Below are 23,694 nucleotides of genomic sequence, written 5' to 3'. Positions count from 1 at the left end.
TCGTACCCACAGCCAGGAGGCAGAAGAAACAAGAAGTAGGGACAGACTATAAAACCCACAGCACCCTTATCCCTGGATGATTTTCTCCTGCAAAGATGCTGCATCTTCTCAAGATTTCTCAGCCTGCCAAGACAGACTGGCTGGGACCCAAGTTTTCAAACTCAGGAGCCTAAAATGGGCCTTTCGCATTTAAATAACAGTAGTGGGTCTGTTGCTGTTGTTCTCTGAGTGGGTTTGACGTCAATTCATTTGTTTATGACAAACAGAATTCTTCATATTGATTAAGTAAACTTTCTGAAATGGTAAAAAAAAAAAAAAAAAAAAAAAGAAACTGACACCTTTTTGTAAACCAGCTCTCCAACCTCACCTCACCTGTGTTCATACAATAAAGATACCATTTTTCTCTTTACTCAACAGTGTCCAACAGACAGGAATTACTTGTTTACAATTGGATTGAATGGATGCTAATTTTAAGTCAATAGCCATTTATTCAGGAACTGGAGGGTACCCTGCTGGAACGTAGGATAGGATAGCACTTATTAGCCTGTTGGAAATTGTAGTCGAGTGCATGTTTAGAGAGTGTCTAGAAGACTTGTAACCCATAGACAGAACAACTGTTCCTTTGTGCCTGGGAGACTTGGTGAAGGCCTCACACAGGAATGGACGTTTGGTTCAGACTTCAGTGCCAAGGACTAGTAGAGAGAGAAGGAAGTCAGAACTAAGTAAAGCATTTTTCCTAGATGAGACAAGTTATAGAACTATGTATAAGTGACCTCACCCATAAAGAAGAGTAGACTCCATGGTCTTCATTCTTTCAAAACCTGGTCATTTGTGGGCTGAGGTTAGCTCAAAGCAGCCAGAATTGAGTCGTTTGACACGTCATCTTGGGTCAGCCTCCAACTCTGGCAGGAATGAGTGAGCTTCTCTTCTCTGGAGTGAGCTTAAGAGCAAGTCAAATGGGGCTTCTGCTTTGGCAAAAGCCAGAGCCATGGAAAGCAATCAGCCAGGACTCACAGGTTGCTGGGTGCCATGTGCTTCTGATGCCTGAAGAGGGATGCCATGAAAGGACTTTCTTCACCTAGCCTCCTGTTTTACTCTGTATTTCAACCGCGTAAGGCTCAACCCGAGCCCAATCTGCCCCCTTTCCTATAAAGAAATCCATGCTTCGTTTGTTACTATAAATGACAGAAAATGGACATAATTTTATCCTGTGGACTGTGTCTCTTACTCTGGGATAAATGAAAACAGTTTAGAGTGGGTCAAGCTGGATTCCCAACTGATATATTTTTTAAGCATTCTTCTCCCAGCCACACTTAAGGGTTCTGTGAGCCAAGAGAGAATGCTTATAGAACTCGGTCACATACGGTGTGCTATTTACTGGCTCATTAATATAAACGACAGAAAATGGAGCTGTTTTTATCCACTGCCTACTATCAAGGGTGGTAGAGCAGGTGATTTAAGGGTGGCGTGTGGGATTTACACCACTTGTTTTTGTTTTTAAGAGATCTGGAACAGGTGGGTGGGGACGTGGAGAGGGTTAAAGAACTATGGGGGGGGGAGAGATGGATGATGGGAACTGTTACTGTCCCTCTTCTCCCCCACAGGAATTGGAGCCCTGCTGGTCTTTTAGATGCAATTTTGGCATCTTTAGAACATCTATGTTCTATCCCCAAGGCTGTCTCTACGGCAGGCTTTTCCTGAATTTCTGGATTTTAAAAGTGAATGTAAAGTTCTTGGAATAATGCCTGCCAAATAATATACACCATGTTAATATTAGGGTAATTATTAGGTTATGAATCAGCTTCATCTCTCCAGCTAGGTATTAAGTTCTTTGTCGGTGACATCAGTTCATCTTGTTCTTTTCCTTGCCAGTACAATGTCCTTAATATACTGATGGTAGTGGGCTTTCTGACAAATTATCTCCCTTGTGTGAGCTCTGTCTGGTACGTAGAGACCATACAGAGTTCAATCTGAGTTCATACACACTATTTGTCACCTACTGTTTACCGGCGTCTTCCTAAGCCCTACGCTTCCTATACTAAAAAGTATGGGAAAATAAATGTGAACTCAAAGTGGCTTGCACGAGAGAGGCCAAAAGGAGCACTGGTCCCTACAGGGTAGAGGTTCACAAACACCAGCTCACAGGGGGAGTAGTTAGGACTCGGCAATGATCCCCAGTCCCTGACACCCCTGAAACACTGTTGCTTGCCCCGGGAGCTTGCTTGGCCCACCCCAATGGGTGCACAGGGCGCTGAAACAGATTTCAATGTTCTCCTGGCCCTATAGGTGCGGTGAGAACCAAGGCATGGGCAGCTTGGGTCTGGGAATGGCTCCACCCATCCCATTCCTCTTGTCCAATCAGAGGGCGGCTCTTGCACAAGCTGCGCCCAATCAGGAACGGCGAGAGCTGCTCCCTGAGCCTTCGGGCGCCCAGCAAGCCCAGAGTCGCGAGCGAGGAGTGGAGGTTCGGCGGCCCAGACGGAGCTCCACGCGAGCGGCGGTGGGACAGGGTCAGGCTGGGGAGCTGGTGGCGGTGCGGACCTCAGTGCGGACTCCGGGACTCTGCTCATCTCGATGCTGGTGAGTACGACCCGCGACCCGGAGCGACCTAGGCGCCGCAGGTGGACGGTGGGGGGCGCCGGCCGCGAGGTCCTAGCGCCGTGCATCTCCCAGCACCGCGTACCGAGCCAACGCGGAGCGCCACCGCACCACCAAACCGGAGGGGCCCCATCTGGGAAGTGGGGGATGAGGCGAGGCGGCCTCCTCGGGGTGTTTGTGGAGAGACCCCTGTAACCCCCACACTTATGCAGCACTTCTTGCCAGCCGGTGCCTTCTCCGCAGAGATCCAAGTCGGCCAGGGCGACTTCGTTGTCCTGAGCGGGGAGGCGACAACAGGTGTCCTTGGAGATGGTGCCTCGCCCCACCCCCGCTCGAAATCCCGGCCTTGGCGTTGCGCCCCAGCTTCGGGGTGTTCTGAGTCGGGACCCCAGCCTGGCCTCTCAGGCTCTTTGCCCGCTGGACAGCGCCCAGGGGCCTCCTGGACCCCGGGCCTTGGATGGAGTTTCCTGAACGCGTTGCCAAGCAATTTGCTGGACACCGCCTCTCGTTGGGATGGATAGTTGAAGATGGGGCTGGGGTGGGGTGGGGGGTGGCGGATTTGTTGGACGCAGGCCCCTTCCTGGGATGAAGAGTGAAGAGTTGAAAATGTGTGTGTGTGTGTGTGTGTGTGTGTGTGTGTGTGTGTGTGTGTGTGTGTGTTCCCATAGACTCTGCTGAAAGGAGCTGCCTGAGGGCTGTAAGTGAATCATTAACTCTGGTTTTGTGCAGCTACTGCCCCTGCCTCTGCATTTCTCTTGCTCCTTGTTTCCTTCAAGCTTCCTGTGCTGTTTGCTCCCCTTATTTATAAAGTGACCATTCTGATTGCACTCGTTGTATGGAAGATTGTATGAGCCACTGTCTGAACAATATCAAGCATAGCCCCAAGCATTCAAAAAATGCTGGCTCTTACTATTGTGAAGTGGGTGATTGTGGTGATTGTTTAAAGAGTAAATCAGACCTGTCCAAACTGGCCTCGCAGCCATTTGGAGTATTTAACAGTTTTCTACTCTCCAAGGGGGAAAAAATGTTACTGTTGTTGATAGTATCATGTAAAGGTAATAAATATATACTGTGGGGGAGCAGATGGAAAAGAGAAATGAATTTCAATTAGTAGTCAATGCTTTGTAACCTTATGATGTTTCGTGAAAAGAATATTATGGTACTTTTGTTGAATTCTCTCTCTCTCTCTCTCTCTCTCTCTCTCTCTCTCTGTGTGTGTGTGTGTGTGTGTGTGTGTGTATGTGTGCGTGTGTCTGTCTGTCTGTCTGTCTTTAGGTGATTGGAGTGGTGAGAGAATTATTTTTAGCATTTTGTGGCTTGTAATTTTTTTAAGGTAAGGGGCAACAGAAACACACATGCACAATTCCCGGCCTTATAACAAAAGGCCACCAGCTGAAAAAAAAAAATAAAATTTGTGTTTCTAACTTCCTGCAGTTGATGGAATGTCTGTTTCAGGTGGTCTAGTTAAGTCCTTTGCCTTGTATCTTCCCTGCCCCTTTGCTGTTTAATCTGAGAATCACAGAGATGGGTGACTACATGTTTATCTGTGTTTCTAAACCCGAGATATCACATGAAGTTGTGAGCCTTCACCTCTCGAACCCTAAAAACCTCTGTCTGTGTTCTCAGTGGACATCTGCCTATCTTGTTATCCCACTCCACTCCTGTGGCATGGACCTCTAAGTGAAAGGTCAGACAAACTATCCCCGTTTTCCTGTGCTTGCCAGAGCCTCGTCTGCTTAGGATCAAAATACCCACACAGAGGGTGAGCGCCTTCTCAGTGTCCGAGATGCATTTCTCACTGCAGATCTTCCAAGTGTGAGATCAGTGTGGCTTTTCAGCTGTTGCTCTGTGGACTTTTCCTTTCCGGCAGAGAGGGAAGGTCTGGGAACTACGGCCGAGGAGGGACAGAAGTATGTGGCACAGGGCACATTGCTAAACTCAAAGGTGGACTCTCACCTTGTGAGAGCTGGGCTCTAACTATGACTAGGAAACCTGGGCACCCTGCTTTGATTCTCTGAGCTAGGCTCCACATGAGTGATACTGATTTTATTAAATAGTGAAGAGACAGTATGCTTTAAAAAAAATAAATAACGGGAAGCCCGTAGCACAGTCCTCTGGACACAGTTACTTGTCTGCGGCATCTAGGAGGGTCTCACAGTAAAGACAAAGGCCATTTTGAGAGTTGACCACTTGGGTGGTTGATAGAATGAGAAGCTGAAGTAGGGTTATCGAGAGCAGGGTGGAACAGACAGGAGAAGGCATGGAAGATTACAAGTGTTGCTGGAGCCCACTTGGGCTAAATAACAAGAAACCCCAAATCCCATGGTTCTGCAGTCGCCCTAACTTCTTGCTCACTGATGCTGTATGTCTGGGTGGGTCCCACATCACTTAACAAAACAAGTCAGCCTCCCTCAAGGACCATACTGACCTCACTTATGGCAGAGAAAGGCTTGCGATGGGACAGCACTATCGCGTTTAGCATCGGCCGGGAAGTGACGACTGGTACCTACCCCTACAGCTCCACACTGCTGACCAAGGTCAGTGGCATGGCCAAGTGTCATGTCACAGACGGTATAAGCTTCCTGAAGATAGGGAGATACAGTCTCGGGGATCGGAAACTGAAAGAAAACGAGGTCAGGGAAGTTACCCAGAGGCAGATTATGAAGGATTTGGGTTTGTGGACCAGGCACTTGGGCCTTTATCTTATAGGCAGGATGTAGCTACTGAGAGCAGAGGTGTATGTCTGTATCTGTGTGTCTGTGTGTATATCTCTGTGTGTGTGTGTGTGTGTGTGTGTGTGTGTGTGTTCTTTGAGAGTGTCTGTCTGTGTGTGTATGTATGCGTATGTGTGTGTGTGTTCTTTGTGAGTATCTTTGTCAGGTGTCTCTGTGTATATGTATGCGTATGTGTGTGTGTGTGTTGTTTGCTGTGTGTGCACATAGAAACCAGAGGAAGATTTGGGGTACCCTGTTCTACCATCTCCCCATTCTCTTGAGACACGGTGGCTCGTTGTACCTGGAGCTAGGCTGGTGGTCAGCAAGACCCTGCAACTCTCCAGTCTCTGTCCTTCACACCAGTCTATGAAGCCTTTTACATGGGTGCAGGACATCAATGAACTCAGACTCTCGGGGTGTAGAGCAGGCACTCTTACCTCCTGCGTCATCTACCAGGCTCCCAGTGAAGTTAAGTTGAGGTTTAACAAGGTCAGATTTTCAGGACAAGCACAAACCTCTGGTAGCACTACGGAGAGAGGTTTGGAATTGGTGAAATTCAAAGCAAGAGGTGGCAAGATCCTGATCAACCCAGTAGCCCCGCGTCCCTTTCACGTGTCTCAAAATGCCAGGAATAGGAAAGTCTCTTTAACTGATCCTGGAGCAGCTTGTGTTTTTCACGAGTCTTCCCACAATGCATGTGCTCTCTTACCTTGACATCTTTATCTTATAATAGCATCAAAAATGAACAAACATCTAATAAGGTAGTTCCCAAACTTCTTCAAAGTCCCTTAGAAGGCGCCAGTCAACAGAAATTGCTGACTCTGCCCGCAGCCCCACCCCAGAGTTTCTGAATCAGTCAAAGCTGGGTCAGGCCTGAGAGTAAGCTTTTCTGCCTGCTGTTCTGAGGATGCTGGTGCTGCTGGCCCAGAGGCCTCACAATGAAAAGTAGGAAAGGCAGACATTAAGATGGGTCTCCTGGGAAGAGCTGAAAGGGAGGGCTTATGAAAGCTTCTAGCACTCTGCCCTAGGCCTCCTTGAGCATCAGGATGTAGGAGTGACTAACCCTCCAATTCTTATTCATCGCTTGCTATTTTTACTTTTTTTTTTTAAACAGAACCTTATTTTGTAGCTCTGCCTGGCCTAGAACTCTAAGAAATCCTCCTGCCTCAGCCTCCTAAGTTCTAGAGTTACAGGTGTGTGCCACCCCGCCCAGGCTTTCATTAAATGTCATGTGCAATTCTCCTAAGGAGAAACTGCAAAGCAGCTCCAATTTGGAGCTTGTAGAAGCATACAAGGGTTGCTTTGTCCCACCCCCTTGTAATTCTGTCCAGCATCTCCATCCTGTCATTGAGCACACACCCTTTCATCTGGCTCCAGCCTTCTCTCTCCCTGGCCTGTCCACACATCCAAATCTTAGTCCCTCGTATTCTTTTGTCCTTCCAGTCTAACCTCCTCTGGAGCTGGCCCACTGGGCGGACCTTTGGCTGAATCTTAGCAGAGTCAGACCAAGAGATTTCTTGTCTCATTCGGTTTAGTTCTCAGGACCAAACATCTGCATGGTGCAGTCATTTGCAAATTGCAGCCCATCTCTACCCCAAGATAAATAATCCTCTGAGAATCCAAGATCAGCCAGGCCAAAACTCTTTGGCTTGTTGCAATAGGAGGGGCAAGTCACAACAATCCTCTCCGCTCTGACTCATTGCTCTTGCAGTGACAGAGTGTTTGAAAAATGGTTGTTAAAGAGAGAACATGTTGCTTTGTGCAGGAAATGAAACAGGATTCTTTTCTTTTCTTTTCTTTTGTTCTTTCTTTTCCTCCTCCTCCTCTTCTTCCTCCTCCTCCTTGGTTTTAGACATAAACAAGGGGTGACCTCTCTGTAGGAGCCAGATAGCTATTATCTGCCCACCCTAATATACAGCATGTGAACACGTGACATATGTTTAGCTTCAAAGTTTTGAATGCTGGATAGTGGCTTAGGAGACCTGTCTCTAGGTAAGATGAGCACGTGATGGCTCAATGGGATATGGGTAGAAAATTCTAGAAACAGCGCATATTGTTTCTATAAAATAAGAAATATTGGGCAGATAATCACACTTAGCAGGTATGTTTCTGAAACAGGCAAATCTCCAAGGTAAGTAAGAAAGTTTGGAACCAGAATTCTTGTTCTGTAGGCCTGAGGCCATCTGTTTCTCTCTCCAGATAATTCTGAAAAGCAAGTGATTTCCTCTCCTCCAACACACCCGGCTTCAAAGTGCCCTTCCCTCGGTGACTTTACGAGGCATTTGAGCATTGCCCTGCACCTTAGTCTCCCAGAAACTTTGAAGTTTCAAAAGATGCCATAAACCAGAACCCTGGTCTTAAGAGCAGACCACAAGAGACTATAGACAGGAAGGATAAGATGTCGAGCAGACTGAGAAAGTGCCACTCTCCCATTGGAGAACATTCATCTGGCATATCTGAAATATCATGTGTCAAATATGTCAAAACCTCAGATACCTAGAACATTGCCCTTATGTGCGGATATTGGACAGTTGTGGGAAAAAGATTTACAGTACCATTGCTGTCTTTCTGAAGGGTCATAACTAACATAAAAATACTAGTCTAAGTTCTGTAGACAGACAACAGGTTACAAGATAAGCAAACTGATAACAAGAGGGCGGTATTGAAAACTCAAGTCCTTGCATGTTTTGTCCATCCTGCGCACCTGCTGGCCCCTTACTAACCTGGACTGGTGACCTCCAGTGGCTTCACTGATGGGAAGATGGTGGTCAATGATTTCGATGTTTGTGATGGTCCAGTATAGCCTTTGGAAAGTGACTCCCAGGATGGTATTGACAATCCTTCTGGGTACAAAAGTCTGAGGAAGGAGTTACAGGGACTCTGTGTCATCTCACACAGCCTCTATTCTGAGAGTAAAGGAATATATATAGTATTTACATAAATTAATATTAGTTAATGGCAAGACCACAAACAGTAAGTAGGCAAATGACTAAGAGGGTACCGAGTGCCAGGAGTTCAGAGCAGGAACTGTGTGGTTCTGCGAAAAAGCAGGTACTGTGGGAGGAGAGTAGAAATAGGATTTCGTGAGGCAAGAGCACTGGTTTTGTAGGGAATGAACCACCGTGGACTGTGGTTCTGCATTGGTGACTCACTTCAGGCTCCCTGACAAGACTGCTTCATGTGGGATGAGAGAGTGGACAGAAAGCTGAGGAGATGGTGTGGGTGCTTCCTTGTTCAGTTGCCCTCCGACTATCTAATATGAATGCTCATGCACGTAGAAATTTGCACAACCTCCTAACCAATGATTATAATTCATTAGCAGGCAAACAGCACAGGACTCTGATGTGACCTTCTTAACATGCCTGTTTTATTAATAGGAGAGCACTCTGAAGCGAAGGATGTCAGACCTCTTTATAAATAAAGTCTAACCCTACCATAAACTCTGTCATCTGGCAGGCAACCGGTCTGTCTGTGTCTGTCTGTCTCTCTCTCTCTCTCTCTCTCTCTCTCTCTCTCTCTCTCTCCTTCTAAAATGGTTTAAAGGTCAATTGGGTGGTTCAAAGTCATGCAGGGATCCCTGGACACGTCCGTGTTAACTGATCCCACCTTTCCTGTCACTAGCTGGTGTGGATTACGTTGCTTCCCAGATCTGCACGAGGATGGTGACACTAAGGAGTTAGAGCCCCGCCATCTAGCTAGGATTTCTCCAGCTCACGTTCTGTGCCACGCAGATCTTCAACTGCTAGTACCTAACGCTCCTCGTTAGTTTTAAATTTAGATAATTACACCCTTCTCTTTCAGGCTGGAAACCATCACACTTATCGAAAGAACGTGCCGCTTTTATGCTGTGGCTCCGTGCAAATGTACTATGTGAATAAAAGGGCATTGAATTCTTTCGAACAAATGTCAGCCAGGGTAGTAGTGGGCCTGTCGCTGCTTCCAATCTGTTTGAATATGGGAGCGAGGTGCCAAACCGTTACCAGCTTGATACTGTCCTCCATTGCCTGCCCTTTGAAGGTAGCTGGTTGCTCTTGCTGCTGCTCCTTCTTCCCTACTCTTTCTTTCCCTCCTCCCTTTTTTCTCACTCTTCTTCCTTCTCCTCTACCTCCTCCTCCCCCTCTTCACCACATTAGTGTGAGGGTCAAAGGGTAACCTCAGATGCCAGTCCTCACCTTTCACCTTTATAAAACAGGGTCTCTTGGGTTTGTTTATTTGTTTTGTTTGTTTGTTTGTTTGTTTTTTCCTGCATATACCAGACTAGCTGGTTTTCAAGCTTCCAGGGATTTTCCTCCTTGTCTCACCTCCTGCTGAGATGATAGTAGATGCTTGCGCTATATATCAGGCTTTTACTTGGGTGCTGGGGATTTGAACTCAGGGTCTCATGCTTGCGTGACAACCAATTTTATCCACCGAGGGATTTCTCCACAAAGTGGAGACTTACTGGTTCTTTGGAGAGTCAGTTGTGTTGGATGGTGTTTTGCTGGGGATTTCCTGAAGTGGGCACAGGTGGAAGGCTAAGGAAGATTCCTGAAGTAATGTTTCACTGAAGCAGACACAGGAGAAAGGATGCTCTTGCTAGAGCAAGCACGTGAAAGGACACAGGATGAAGGATTCTTTGCTAGCAGCATGCATGTATTGGTCTGCCTTGCATTGCATAATTGAGCTGGATTTGTTGAGACTCCATAAAGAGAGAAGCACCAAAAAATTTCTGTGGAATCAGGCTGATTGGCAGAATGATGTCAACCGAGATGTATGTGCTGAGGCAAGACCCATGGGAGGACATGATTTCAGGAGGGAGTGTAAAAAGGACTCACGGGCAGTGGTGGAGGCTAAGCTACATTTGCTTATAGAGCTAGCTGTTCAATGCTTGTTGGTCTCTTGTCTTTGCTGATCTTTGCTTCCCTGAGAGAGATACTGCTGAGAACCTCTCCTGGCATTCTTCCTGATCCCTCCTGCTGATTTGTGCTGAGGCTGAGGCTGAGGCCCGGCTATCTGTGTGCTAGGTAGTGCCACCACTGCTGATTTGTGTTTGCTCTATAGAACTAGACTGCTGGTGGTGTATCCATGAAATGTTTTCAAGTGACTGGAACTGCCGCTGCTAACCTGTGAACTGAATTGCCAATTTCTAACAACACAGATGGGAGGTGTTCCAAAGAACCATTTCTAAACAGGTCCACTTCCTCCTTTGCTTAAGAAATTGAATACACCTGTGCGTCTTTCTTGATGGACACTTTTGGAAGAGAAGACCTAGAATGCCATGATTAAGTGGCTAGACTGAGTCTAGTCAGGCAGTGGATAAAATGATGGGTGTTGTACATATTAAGTGTTTTGTGCCCAAAGTTGTCAGAACCGCAGCTCACTTTCTTTCTCCACTCTTGCCAAACCTAATTATTTTTTCTTGTGTCTGCATTTTCTCACTTCAGATGTTGAACAGCTGAAGTGTGTGGAAAACTTATATTGTTATTGAAATGATCAAGGTCCCTGTCAGAAACCCTCACCCATTGAGTTTTCCTTTTTTTGCAACTCCAGGCAGTGAATATCTCATTTTGCATCTGAGGCAGGGTCTGAGGTTAAAATTTGTTTGCATTTGGAGTGAAGCTGGACTTTGAACCCACTTCCTTTAATCCCTTAGGTTTGGAAGCTGTGCTCTTAGTCTCCACTAAGTCACTGGTGTCTGGAAACAAAAGGGAAAGCACTGGAAAGCATCAGTGGGCCGTGTGTGCACTGCTTGCACACCCGTGGAGAGCCAAGTGGGAGAAAGCTGCCCTCATTTTTGCACTATCAGTTCACACAGTCAGCAGTGTCATTGAGGCACCTCTCTCTCTCTCTCTCTCTCTCTCTCTCTCTCTCTCTCTCTCTCTTTCTATATCCTCTTCCTGGGAGTTTTTGTTTATAAACTCAACTTTATAAAGGAAGCATATGAGGATGGGGTAACCTATTTGAGTTATAGCCTGTCTGACAGTCACTCACCTGTCAGTTTCTTTGGCACGAGTGGGTGGTGCTGGCCCGGGCATAGTGTTTCCTGACTCCTCTATCTGTACCACCCAACACACTCAGGGCCCTGGTGTTCACGTGCCCTGTTGTTGTTGGGTTCTAAGTTCCTCATGCCTGAGCATACGGTTCCAAAGAATCAGAGTCGTTTAATGTCACATATTAGCCTCTAATCTGGGTGGCTTGGATGGCCTCAGCTGTGATCACAGGATAAGGGGCTTGGATCCTCCGTTGTATGGTTGCAATTTTCTTGTGAACAGGATACAGCATGTGCACCTATCGAGCTGGGCCCTTTGCAGACGTGGGTCCTGGCTGTAAGAAAGCCGGGTTAAAAGAGTCAATTACTTTATTGCATATGTGTCTCTACATATAGGAGGAGAACTTACCGGTGGGAAAGTATATTGCATGATTGGAATATGGCAAGATGGTTAAGTCTCTAGCCAGTCTGCTCACGTTTGAATTATGAGGTTCAATAAGTTATTTAACCTCTGTATGTCTCCTATTCCTTATCTTTGTAAAGGAATAATACTAGAACTGCCTAGACTTACTATGAGTTAGTGTAAGTTATTTAATTTAGAGTTATAAAGCACTTTAAGACTGATGTTTAGGAGATAGGAAGGATTTATCAAATAGCAGAGAATATAAATCAGAAGGCGAATGTTTCTGGACGGCACCGTAATAGGTATAGCTCACACGGCTGCATCTGTAAAGGTCTCCAGGAGTGAGTCGCAGGCATGTGCTCCCTTAACAAGTGCTCTGGGGGGGGGGGGTGCTGGCCACTTTAAAGAATCCCCTGAGGCATCCCCACAAACTTCCCCTTCATAAAACGAGCACGAGAGAAGCAGTATAAGAGGAAAAGAGAAGCCAAGGACTTGCCTTGGCTTCTGGGAAGAATGCTGCCACCTCCTGCTCTCCACCCATGTGTGTGTATGTGTGTGTGTGTGTGTGTGTGTGTGTGTCTGTCTGTCTGTCTGTCTGTCTCTGTGAGTGTGTGTGCATATGCCTGCAAACTCATGTGCATGTGTGCGCATATGTTCACCTGTGTGGGCATCTGTGGAGACCAGAAGTGAACATTAGAATTGCTTTACCTTATTCTTTAAAATATTTTTTATTAATTTCAATTTATACAATTTATTTTGAACCTATTGACTCCCTCTCCACCCTCCCATTCCTTTCTTCCCAACTGTATGGGCTACTCCTCCTTCTTGTCCCCATCAAGCCTAGTCATTCTGTCTAACTAGTCTTATCCACCTTATTTTGTGAGGCAGGGTCTCGAATTGAATCTGAAGTTTGCTATCTTAGGTAGAGTAGCTGGCTAGAGAGCCTCCAGGATCTCTCCGGCTCTGCACCTCAGCACTGGGGTTACAAGTGTGTGCTGCTATGTCTTTGGTTTCTTTACATGAGTGCTGGGGATACAGATTACATAGCCACCAAACCTTCTCTTCAGGCCCCTGTTCTGTCATCCTGGATGGGAAAGTATCTTGGGCTACAGGAGTGTGAGTCATTGGCCAAGTTTGGATGTTGAGTTTGAAAGGCTGTTAGACATTGACATGAATTGGTCATTGGGTGGAATCAGTTGAGGCATGTATATGAGGGTCTTAGGCTTGGTGATGGGACCCACGGTGGATTGAATGAGAATGGCTCCTCACCTCCTTAGACTCATAAATTTGAATGCTTAGGTACCAGAGAGTAGAACTGTTTGAGAAGGATTAGGAGGTGTGGCCTTGCTGCAGTAGGTGTGGCCTTGTTGGAGGAAGTATGTTACTGGGAGTGGGATTTGAGGTTTCAAAAGCCCACACCAGTCAGTCTCTCTCTCTCTCTCTCTCTCTCTCTCTCTCTCTCTCTCTCTCTCTCTCTCTCTCTCTCTGCCTGCTTCCTGTAGATCAGGATGTAGCTCTCAGCTACTACTCCAGGGCCTGGCTTGCCTGTCTGCCTGCCTGCCACCACACTCCCCCTGCTATAATGATAATAGACTAACATTCTGAAGTCGTAAGCAAGCCCCCAGTGAAATGCTTTCTCTTATAAGTTGCCTTGGTCATGGTGTCTCTTCAGAGCAATAGAATAGTAACTAGCACAGAAAGTAATTCTGGGAGAAAGCGAAAGTAATCAAGGAGAGAGTTCTGGGTGAGAACCAGGGTCATCTGAGTTCTGGCTTTTAGAAAAGTCAGTCTGCCTCTCCATCCCGAGTTTGTTCTTCCCCTCCCCTTTCCAATTGAAGAAATGGACTTGGAGGCTGGCGCTGGAGGCTGGCATTGCACTGAGTTATTTGTATCATTCGAGCTGTCTGGTGAGCGCGTTCATCTACAGACTCTAAAATCCGTGAGCTGGCATCAGTTACCATTCGATCCCTCAGCAGCCTTGTGTCCTCCTCACCCAGTCTCTAAGACTGAGTCTCTGTCCCTGTCAGCTGGTAAGTGGTAGTAGCAGCCTGTCCCTGAGACGGGAGGGCTCTGTGAGTGCAGCACTAATGCTCTGAAGTGGTTCCCTCAGCTGTCGCTGTCAACGCTCATGTCATGCCATTACATTAGAGGAAGGAACACTGGTGGTTCACATGGCCTTAGAGCCCTTTCGGTTCTCCCTGGACTGAGAATCACAAATGGAGGAGGGAGGGCAAGGAGACAGTGCAGTCCACTGCTCACACTTGTCAGTCGTCGCATTTCTCCGCCATTGAAACACTACATCTAGTGACCAAGGCTGGCCTGGGGTGAAACAATTGCTACGCGAATCACAGATGCGGAGGCATTCAGAGAAAAATGCAGACATTTAAAAGGGGGTGGAGGGGGTGGGTCATCTCTGTGACACTGACCTCATGCTTGTTCTTTGCCACTCTAAGCTAAGAAAGAAGATCCTCGCTGCCTCCTAACACACGAGCTCATCTTGTCCGCTGTTGTAAATTCAAGTGTGTGGTTGTCATTCTGAATCTATTCTTTAAAGTCTTTTTTATTACTATTTAGTGTATGTGTGTGTGTGTGTGTGTGTGTGTGTGTGTGTGCTCACATGTGTGCAGGCACTTGTGTGTGTGTGGGTACATATAGCCATGCATGTATGAAGACCTCAGGAGACCTCTTCAATCACCCTTCACCTTGTGGTGTCTTATTTGAGCCCAGAGCTGACTGATTTGGCTAGTGTAGCTAGCTTGTTTCTCACTGTCCCCTCCCATCCCCAAGCCACTACTTCTCCCTCCTCTGCTGGGTTGAGGGTGGGCTCCATGCCCACATGGCACCCTTTCGCACAGATACTGGGGTTCCAAACTCCATCCCTTGCTCTTGCAGTGTGAGCTCGTTACCTGCTGAGCCGTCTCCCCTGCCTCTGAGATGTTCACACGTGGAAACTGCAGCTCTCTCGTCCTGCCTCTCATTCTCTAAGTAGACCTCTGCTGTGTTTGCAGTTCTGGTTTACATCCTTTGAATTTGCGGTTTTTCTGTTTTGCAAGAGTCACTGTTAGTGAGCTGTCTACCCAGAGAAATACCATTCGCCGTGGCAGGACCAAGTACATCGCCACAGCGCGGCGTGGTTTGCTCTAAATCGATACCGGAGTGTTTTGAGAAACAGTTTCCAGATGGCTGTGGGTAACACCAGGGCTGAAAAGAAAACACTAGAAACACCAAAGCAGGAAAACTCATAGGAAAGACCTTCCGGGGTGGGGACGAAGTTTTTCTTTCTGGGTCTTCCAATTTGGGGAAGTAAAGAGGGTAGGCATAAGCAGTGGGAAATTTCCACCAACTTGGGAGAAAAAAAAACCAGACTAAATAATTCTCAGCCACTAAGGTGCTAGCACAGGGAGTCACAAGGTCAGAGGATCCTGTCCCATTTGTCTGTGGTGACAGGCTCCTCTGCCCCCACCAGGAACGCCTCCCCTCGAACAATAGCCATGTCCCCAGGAAGTTGAAATGTATGCAAACAATTATATAAACATAAATCACACTACTCTAGAGTTTAGAAGTAAACTGTGGGTGTGTTTGTAGTCATTTCCCAGATTTTCTTTAGTGGGAATATATATATATATATATATGTATTTTTAACTATAAGAAAAATAGACAGAAATTTCCACAAATGAATCTGAAAGCAGGAATGAACTAGAGATGTTGGAGTAGGAGAGCAGTGACCATTTAAACACAGTCAGCTGCTCACATTTTACGACCTGAGAATTTTCTTCTCACGTCCTCATGCCCCGAACTTAATCGCTTTCGAAAAGGAAAGGATGTTGGTGAATTTTAGATCTCAGAACCCAGGAGCCTGCTGTAATGAAGCCCAACCCACCAGCCTGCCCTGTGGACACGTCAGCCGTGCCAAGCCCACCAGCGTGTCTGGGTTCATCTGTCCTGGCAATGGGCGAAACCCACACACCCCTGCTTCCAGTAAGCACTTGGACTTGGGATGTATCTTGTGTGTGAGTGGTCTAGTACATGACCTGTGTACAAGGATAAGGTCACAGTCAGGCTGGGGCCCCTCCACAGCTGCAACTTTGAGGCCCCCTGCTGTAGTCTGGTTTTGTGTGTGTGTGTGTGTGTGTGTGTGTGTGTGTGTGTCCCATGCTGGCTGGCTGGCTGGCTTGTTTTGGTTGTCTGCCTGTGTCAGGATTCTCAGAAAAGGGAAGCAGAACCTCTCTACATTGCTGAAAATGGAAATAAGGAATTATCAGCTCAGGGTCAGTGCAAGCCAGCTTCCTTCTGCAGCTCTGCAATGATTCTGTCGTGTTTTGAACAGCCTGAAGCTGAGTGGAGCTGGGTTAGGGTTAGGGTTAGGGTTAGGGTTAGGGTTAGGGTTAGGGTTAGGGTTAGGGTTAGTTGTTCTGGGACTGAGTCTTTAGTCAGAGGTCCTAAGGGGATTGTCAGTTGCACTTTAGGCAGGCTGTCCATAAAGCACCTTAAACCACAGATGATGTCGTATGGATGTGTGCTTTTTCTTAACTGAAGAGATTCAGAGAGCCCCAACATGTAACAAAAGTACAAGAACTAGTTTCAGGGGTAGGTTGGAACCATGCATCTCACCTGTGGCCCACCCCGGAGAAGTCTTCCTAATGCAGAACATGAGAGTATAGCTGTAACCCAGGCCATTTGTGGCACTTGCTGGAACCCCAGCACTAGCAAGGCAGTGGCAGATGGATCTCTGAGTTTGAAGCCAGCCTGGTCTGTAGAACTAGTCAAAGAGAGCCAGGGCTACATAGGGAAACCCTGTCTTGAAAGAAAAGAAAAGAAAAGACAAGACAAGACAAGACAAGACAGAGAGAGAGAGAGAGAGAGAGAGAGAGAGAGAGAGAGAGAATATGAATATATCTGTGTGAAACCCTTGGGTGTACCAACAGAAAGGCCATGGTATAGGTAAGAAAAATGGGGTTGATTCCTTCAGAACTAGCAAGATAGACACCCCAAAACTGACACCACTGCTGCGAGCGCTACCCTCAGCACCCTCTGGCCTTCTTTCCTCTCTTGGGCTTGAGCCTCCTTGTCTCTACATTGCTGAACAACTGACCCAATGGAGTAACACCTTTCTCTTTTGCCTGGCTTCCTCTGGCTTCTACTCCTTCAGGATGATGGCAGAAGCAGACTTCCAAGTGGCTGCTTATCTGGCCCAACCATAATTGTTAGCCTTCCCCAGACCTCAACCTTAGTTCTTATTTCGCCTACTGCTATTCACTGTGTGTCTCCCAGTCCAAACCTCTTGCTTCTCCAGACTGACTGGCTTAACAGACTCTAGGAACAGCCCAGCGATTGCCACAAAGGCCCGTCAAACTCATTACGTCTAACTCTGCACTTACCACATCCCTGTCCCCTCAGTCACTCTTCCTCCTGAAGCCCTTGTTTTGGCAAATACAACTTGGTCCCTTCCAAGGGTCTCCTTCATCTGTGTACCCCACAATGACTTCTTCCTTCTAATGAGGCTCAACACACTTCACCTCAGTGTCCTGATGTCACACCCTATATAAACCATCCTCTCCCTCCGTCTTGCTAGTCTGATCGTAGTAATTCCTGCTTAACCTCTCCCCTCGTGTCTAGATTCCTCACTTTCTTCCCGAGTGATCTTTCTAGATGGTTGAGTTACTGTTCTTTGCTCACTTGTTTAATTAGCGTTTGTTGTTTCTATTTCAGGCCCCTGCCCCTGCAGTGCCCTGCCTTCACACCTTTCTCTTGGTCTGCCCAGTGTCTCGTCCTCCTGTGTCCCTTCTGGCTCCTTGCTTTTCCAAATGGAATTGTCCGAGTGTCAGAGGACAGCATGCTTGCATTCATGGTCGTTCCTTGAGCGCTTAGCATTTTAATGCTGCTGTTTCCAAAAACTACTGGAATTCGACTTTCCAAGCCATGTCCAAAACAAATATCCTACGCCATCTGTGTGTCCATCACCCCACCCTTTACCCCATCACACTCATAGCTCACAAAACCTTTGAACTGCAGCCTCACCTCCGAAGCTCAGCCTTCCCTCATACCACGGCTTGCCTGTACCTCCAGTTTCTGCTTCACCTCCCCACTCCACATTCAGCTTTTATGGTGAACACGGGCAAGTGCGGAGTTAGGCAAAGGGATGTCCACAGATGCTCATGAGATTTAGGGATCCCTGTTGCATGTATTCTTCTGGGTAGTGAAGTCATTTTGCATGTTAGCATGGCCGTGAGCATGACTAAGTAAAACGGTACCCTGTATTCTCATGGTTGGTTCTTACAGAGGCCACACTGCCGTCTGACAATGTCCCCCTCTCTCACCTGCGTCCCATGACCCTGGCTAATGTCCATTTACATTTCAGACTCGTGGCTAAGTATCCTTTCTCCTCACTTGTTCTCAGCTGGCCAGATGGAACTGCGTGTCATTCTTCTGCATGCTGGTAGTGGATCCTCCCGGTGTGGCGCTAATCATATTATATCCTGTTTGTCTGTCTTCCTGTCTCTTTAAAGAGGGTCGATTTTAGTCAGCTTGAGCCATAGGATTTCACTCGCTGTGCCAAGCAGCAGGGAATGTTAAATGAACGCTTATAAAATGATTGGATTGGGGTTGGGGATTTAGCTCAGTGGTAGAGCGCTTGTCTAGGAAGCGCAAGGCCCTGGGTTCGGTCCCCAGCTCCGAAAAAAAGAACCAAAAAAAAAAAAAAAGATTGGATTAGTGAATAAATGAATGGGTGATGCTCTGTGGCAGAATTCTATTAACCCAAAGAAGTTCCACGATAACCAAAGGCCTAAGACAGCCGCTGGGTCATCCCCCGTCTTCTGAATATGTGGGAGTGTATACTAATATAGGGTCTTATCTACACTTAAGCTTCTTATATAGGCCTCTTATGTGCCTTAGCAGTCCTCAGCCTCATTTCTCTTCTGTGGTGACCAAGTGTGCTGGTGTGAGCCCTGCCGCTGTCCGAGGCTGATGCTGGGGTCTACGTCTGGGTTCAGACAAAGTACCACACTGAAGGCGTGGGATCTAAGCCCCCCATGTGCTGTTATAGGAGCCAAGAGATGCACCCTGCACATGGAGAAGTTGAGGCACCATGTAGTAAACTCCGACCCAAAGGGAACAAAACCAGGTAACAGCCACCAGACACAGCCTGCCTCTAAGCACCTCCTCACCCCCGTACATCAGACTTCTAGAGGCAGAAATCCCTAACAGTGTCTGAGATCACCAGGCAGCAGGCCGAGGCTCTGAAGCCAGGGCCAGGTCAGTCCATACCTGGTATTACCCTACCTCTTGGCCCTGGGTCCTACATTGTATGAACTTCTCTGGGGTTGTCATAAAGCCCCAGCATCGAAGCTTGACCTTGTGCTCTAACCTAATACTCATTCAAAATTGCCACACTTCCCTGAGAACCCCAGACCAGGGAAGGGCCAAGAAGAGAGACTGGGATGGTAATCCAGGCCTCCGGGTCACAGATCCTACAGTCTTAGGCTTTCGTCATTAGTTTCCTGTTTGCTCTTGGCTATGCAGCACGGAGGGATTCTGGTCTCTCTTATTTAGGGGAACTGGACACAGAGGCTTATTAATAGAAAAAGACGTATCAAATTTGGAGCCCGTAAACTGGTTGTTATTCAGACTAATAGTCTCTCCTTGGGTTTCCTATTTTTAAGAAAATCTTTCTGATTAAAAAAAAATCAAAAATGGGGCTCGAGAAATGGCTTTGTAGTTAAGAGCACTGACTGCTCTTCCAGACAACTTGGGTTCAATTCCCAGCACTCGTGTGGCCGTTCACAACTGTCCCTAACTCCACTTCCAGGGGACCTGACACCTTCACACAGACACGCATGCAGGCCAAACACCGCCGATGTACACAAAATAAAAAATAAGTAAATTTTAAAACTCAGATATACATATAACTTTAAAGGTCACTAATCCAGAGGAATATTACATAGCCACAACGTGGATAATTATGACAATTTTAACTAATTGGAGGTTTAGTATCTCTTAGTGTCTCCATCTACTTGTGTGAATGTGTAAAACTTGGCCTGCCCAAGCCTCAGGTTCCTTAGCAAGAAAAGTCAATGTTAAGGATTGCTCTTTGTCTCGCAGGGTTCATGTGCAGATTGTGTTATAATATAATGCATATGGATGGCGCCATCAGTACTTAAAAACCATCCTTTAGTTGTTAGGTCTATTTGTTTTCAAGTATGTGTGAATGAAGGTGTTAATCCTTGTGCTTGTGGAATAAACATAACTTCAAGGTAAGAGTTTGGAGTCATTAAAGGTTTTATTGGGATTTCAACAGGAATATTCTTGGTCTGGGATTTTTTCCTCCCAGGGAAAGTCACAGACCCAGTTTTAGTCTTGCTTAAAGAGTGGCCTTTGTTGTTGTCGTCATCGTTGTTGTTATTGTTGTCATTGTCATTGTTGTTTTGGGTTTGTTTTTTTTTTTTTAAGGGAGCAGGCAGGGTTACTAGCAAGCAGTGCTGACTTGCTAGCTTTTTAAAGTCTATTTCCCCTCTTTAGGGTACTTTCATAATCTTTACAAGAAGGCTAATATTATCCTTAAATTAATACACCTTGGGGGTGGAGCAGAAAAGTTCGTATTTTTCGCTGTGGCTGAGAGGATCCCAGGAGGTAAATCACGCCTTGGTCCTCACCTCAGGTGGGTTCCAGTTCGTTCCATCCAGGTAAATGGAGAACTATTTCCCCTTTGGAGACATGCAATCAGGATCAACCGTGTATCTGGTGATTCCCTCTCATTTATGGAACGTATTAAGGAGCATTAAGCTTTAGGGCTGGCAAAATGGCTCAGCGGGTAAAGGTGCTTCCCACCAAGTCCGATGGCCTAAGTTTGATCCCTGGCTTGCACTTGGCGGAAGGAGAGAACTGACTCCCACAGGCTGTCTTCTGGTCTCCAAATGTGCACTATAGCACAATAAATCAATGAATAAATTAATTAACTTAATTTAAAAGAGTCTTTAAATTATAGTTATTTTTAACTTTTTGTAATCGAGCTTCCGGCTCAGTTTCCTCTTCCACAGACCTGGCTGCCTGCCTTCAGCATGACATGCACTGGTGGCAAAGCGCCCTCTGCTCCTCATGGAGTGGATGCTCTCGCCGGCCTCTCAGGAGTCACTAATGACCATCCAGCCCCATTATCTTTCTCAGTGATGTTCACTGGAAAATTCTCTCTGGCCTCCATGAACCTTTGAACGATTCTTTTTTTTTTTTTTTCTTCCCCTTTTCTTCCTTTTCCCTTGATTTCTCCCATCTGTCACTTCAGGTCTGGTTTTTTTTTTTTTTTTATTCCTGAGTCTCCCCTCCCATGTGTAGGACTGCTCCAGGGGTCAGATAGTTTCTGTCTCTTTACTTCCTGTAGTGATAGCCTGCTAGCTTGGACTCATGTATTGTCTGTCCAGGGTGATCTTTTACCCCCCACTTCCTCCATATTTTCTGAAACCACCTTTGTTGCAAGCTATTTGATCATACCATGAACCCTGAGATTGTGTTTAATTTACTGAAAATAAAATGTTTCTAGTTTCTCCGTGGCTCAGCCCTTAGCACACACCTTTAATCGCAAACAATGAAAGGAAAGTTAGTTTGTAGAAGGAAGCACCCATGTTTGAAGGTGATGTCTCATTGAGTGTCAGACAGAGTGAGAAAACAAGCTAAACACAGATAAGAGAAAACAAGCCCGAGACTGAGAAGGAGCTAGAAGATTAGAACAGATTGTCAAAGTTAGTATGAGGCCAAGCAGAGCAATTCAGGAGAGGCTGAGAGAGAAACACCAGATTGAATCAGTCAGCTTGAAGAGGAGTTTGAGCCAGCACAGATGAGTTGAACCAGCCAGCCAGAGTTCAGGAAGATCTAGGAAGGGTGAGCTTATTCAGCAGCAAGTCTCAGAGGCTGAGAACATTCTAGGCCCAGATTAGATTGTACAGAGGCTAGAAGCTTCCAGGACTAGGCCTAGGTTAACAGGCTAAGGCAGTAAGGCTTGGAAACAACAATTACCACAGCTGGAAAAAAAAAAAACTGCTTTTATGCACCCTTTTCTTTTAAACCCACGAATCTCAGCATATGCCAGATAAAACTCATTTCCTACCTTCACCCGTGGTTTCCTTAGGTGTTCAGGGCCTTTCTCTGCCCTCTATTCAGCTGCTACTGGCATTAATGGCACCCTAATCACCAAGCTTAATCGCCCTTTCCTGTTGCTCTTTCCTTTATTCTGTTGAGTAAGGAATGACCTAGGGATTCCCTGGCTGTGGGCATTTTCTCTGCTTTTCATCGTCTTGCTAGGTCAAGGTTTTCTTCTAACAGTTAGCATTTCTCTGCTTTTTGTAACACGTGGATGTCTGGATCGGAAGCAGTGTGTGCTGTTCAGGGCTTCGTGGCCACATATCTCCAGGGTAGCATTCAGATAGAGACGTTTCCTGTTGTGGACCTGGATGCTACTGCTCATGGTTATGCTACAAAGGATGACGTGTTGGCGATGCTCACTGTGGTGCTGGAGGCAGATGTCAGGGAACAGGGGAGCACACATCAACCTAGACAGAAGTTCTGTTTCTACAAAGAAGAGGGGATGGGGAAATAGCTTTTCAATTCATCCTGTATCCATGAGAAAGAAGACTCTGTGTGTGTGTGTGTGTGTGTGTGTGTGTGTGTGTGTGTGTTTTCTAGGCAAGGCCACATTGGGCTAACTTCGCTGTAGATCCGGACAACCTTGAGATGTGTGGCTGCAGGTGTTTTCTTCCAGCCCTTGTTTATCTCGGTATAGAGTTGTTGAAGGGAGCTTCTAAATTGCAGAGTCCATGTTCAGTCAGGATAGCACCACACTCTCAGGTCATAACTACACATCATTGGGTGTGGTGAGCACGCTGAAGAGAGGTTGGCAAGATCTGCGGTCACATCGATGCCCCCTATCAACTGAGGCGGCGTGAGTTGGACTCAGTAGCCGTGGCACAGCTGGGCTCATCCCGTAACACGTTGTCCCCCTCAGCTGCACAGGCTGTGGACTTCACACTCCGCGGTCACTGCTCACGTAGGTGTCCGTGAGAATGGAGCCTCAGAATTATCCAGTGTGGTGACCCTCCAAGACAAGATAGAAAGATAGGACGTATTAAGGGACACGAGAAAGGAAAGACGCCCCTGACCCTGAAATCTAGGTTGTCTTTCCTGTCGATGGAGCCAAAAACAAAAAACAAAAAACAAAAACAAAAAAGAAACCAAACGAACAAAAAGTCAGCATAACCTCTGCAACCCACATTGCCTTCAGTGTGATTTTTCCAGAGACCTCTCAGACAAGAAAGTTAAAGAGAGCAGCAGCAATGCTTACTTAGAGCCAGAATCACCAGCATCACCCTGTTATCACTCCTCTCGGGCAGAAATCTAAACATGGTCCTCACAAAACACCTCACGATTGATCTGCAAAGGAGAGCCTTTGAGAAAAAGGAAGCCACAGTTTTAAACTTCCAAACCTCACCTTACATTTTAAACTCCGCTTTATCGGTAAAAACCTTGTTATAAATTACATCCTTTGAGACCTGTAATGTAGAAAGCCACCAGAGCACATATTAACTGTTGTGACGACATTTAAGATCGATCCTCTTGCTGGGCATGGTGGCCAGTGCCTTTTCCCCTAATAGCTCAGACTGCATAGGAAGACCTTGACTTACAGAAGGAAGGGAGGGAGGGAGGGAGGGAGGGAGGAAGGAAGGAAGAAAAGGAAGAAAAGGAAGGAAGGAAGGAAGGAAGATTGACCACCTTAAGAGCCAGCATAAAAGTCTTGGGATGGTATATATCCTCTCCTATTTATTTCTATTTGGTTTGATCAAGAATTCTTTTTGCCTGTAGGTTTACTTGTGTGGAGGTCCCTGAGGGAAAAGGTTAACTCTGAGGGCTTCTGAGGGCTTCTGGTGGTTATGTAGGGCAGTGTCTCCCTGTGTGGCTGCTGACAGCCCTGCTTCACATCCAACACTTATATCCAGAGCCTCAGACCACACTGACCAGCTGTTTCCTGT

The 23,694-nt window shown here is 46.6% G+C and overlaps 1 protein-coding gene across 1 annotated transcript in view; it reads left to right on the top strand.

Moving 5' to 3' along the window:
* Positions 1–2,286: 2,286 nt before the first annotated feature.
* The window catches only part of Ston2 (stonin 2), a 149,494-nt gene continuing 128,086 nt past the window's right edge, over positions 2,287–23,694 (top strand). Inside the window, exon 1 of the mRNA XM_063261953.1 lies at positions 2,287–2,580. The gene's annotated coding sequence lies outside the window, so the exon portion shown is untranslated. The remainder of the gene's footprint in view (positions 2,581–23,694) is intronic.

Source organism: Rattus norvegicus, chromosome 6, assembly GCF_036323735.1.
Source record: "Rattus norvegicus strain BN/NHsdMcwi chromosome 6, GRCr8, whole genome shotgun sequence".
NCBI lineage: Eukaryota > Metazoa > Chordata > Mammalia > Rodentia > Muridae > Rattus > Rattus norvegicus.
Note: the sequence above shows the minus strand (reverse complement) of the source record. Positions and strands in the feature narration are given on the sequence as shown.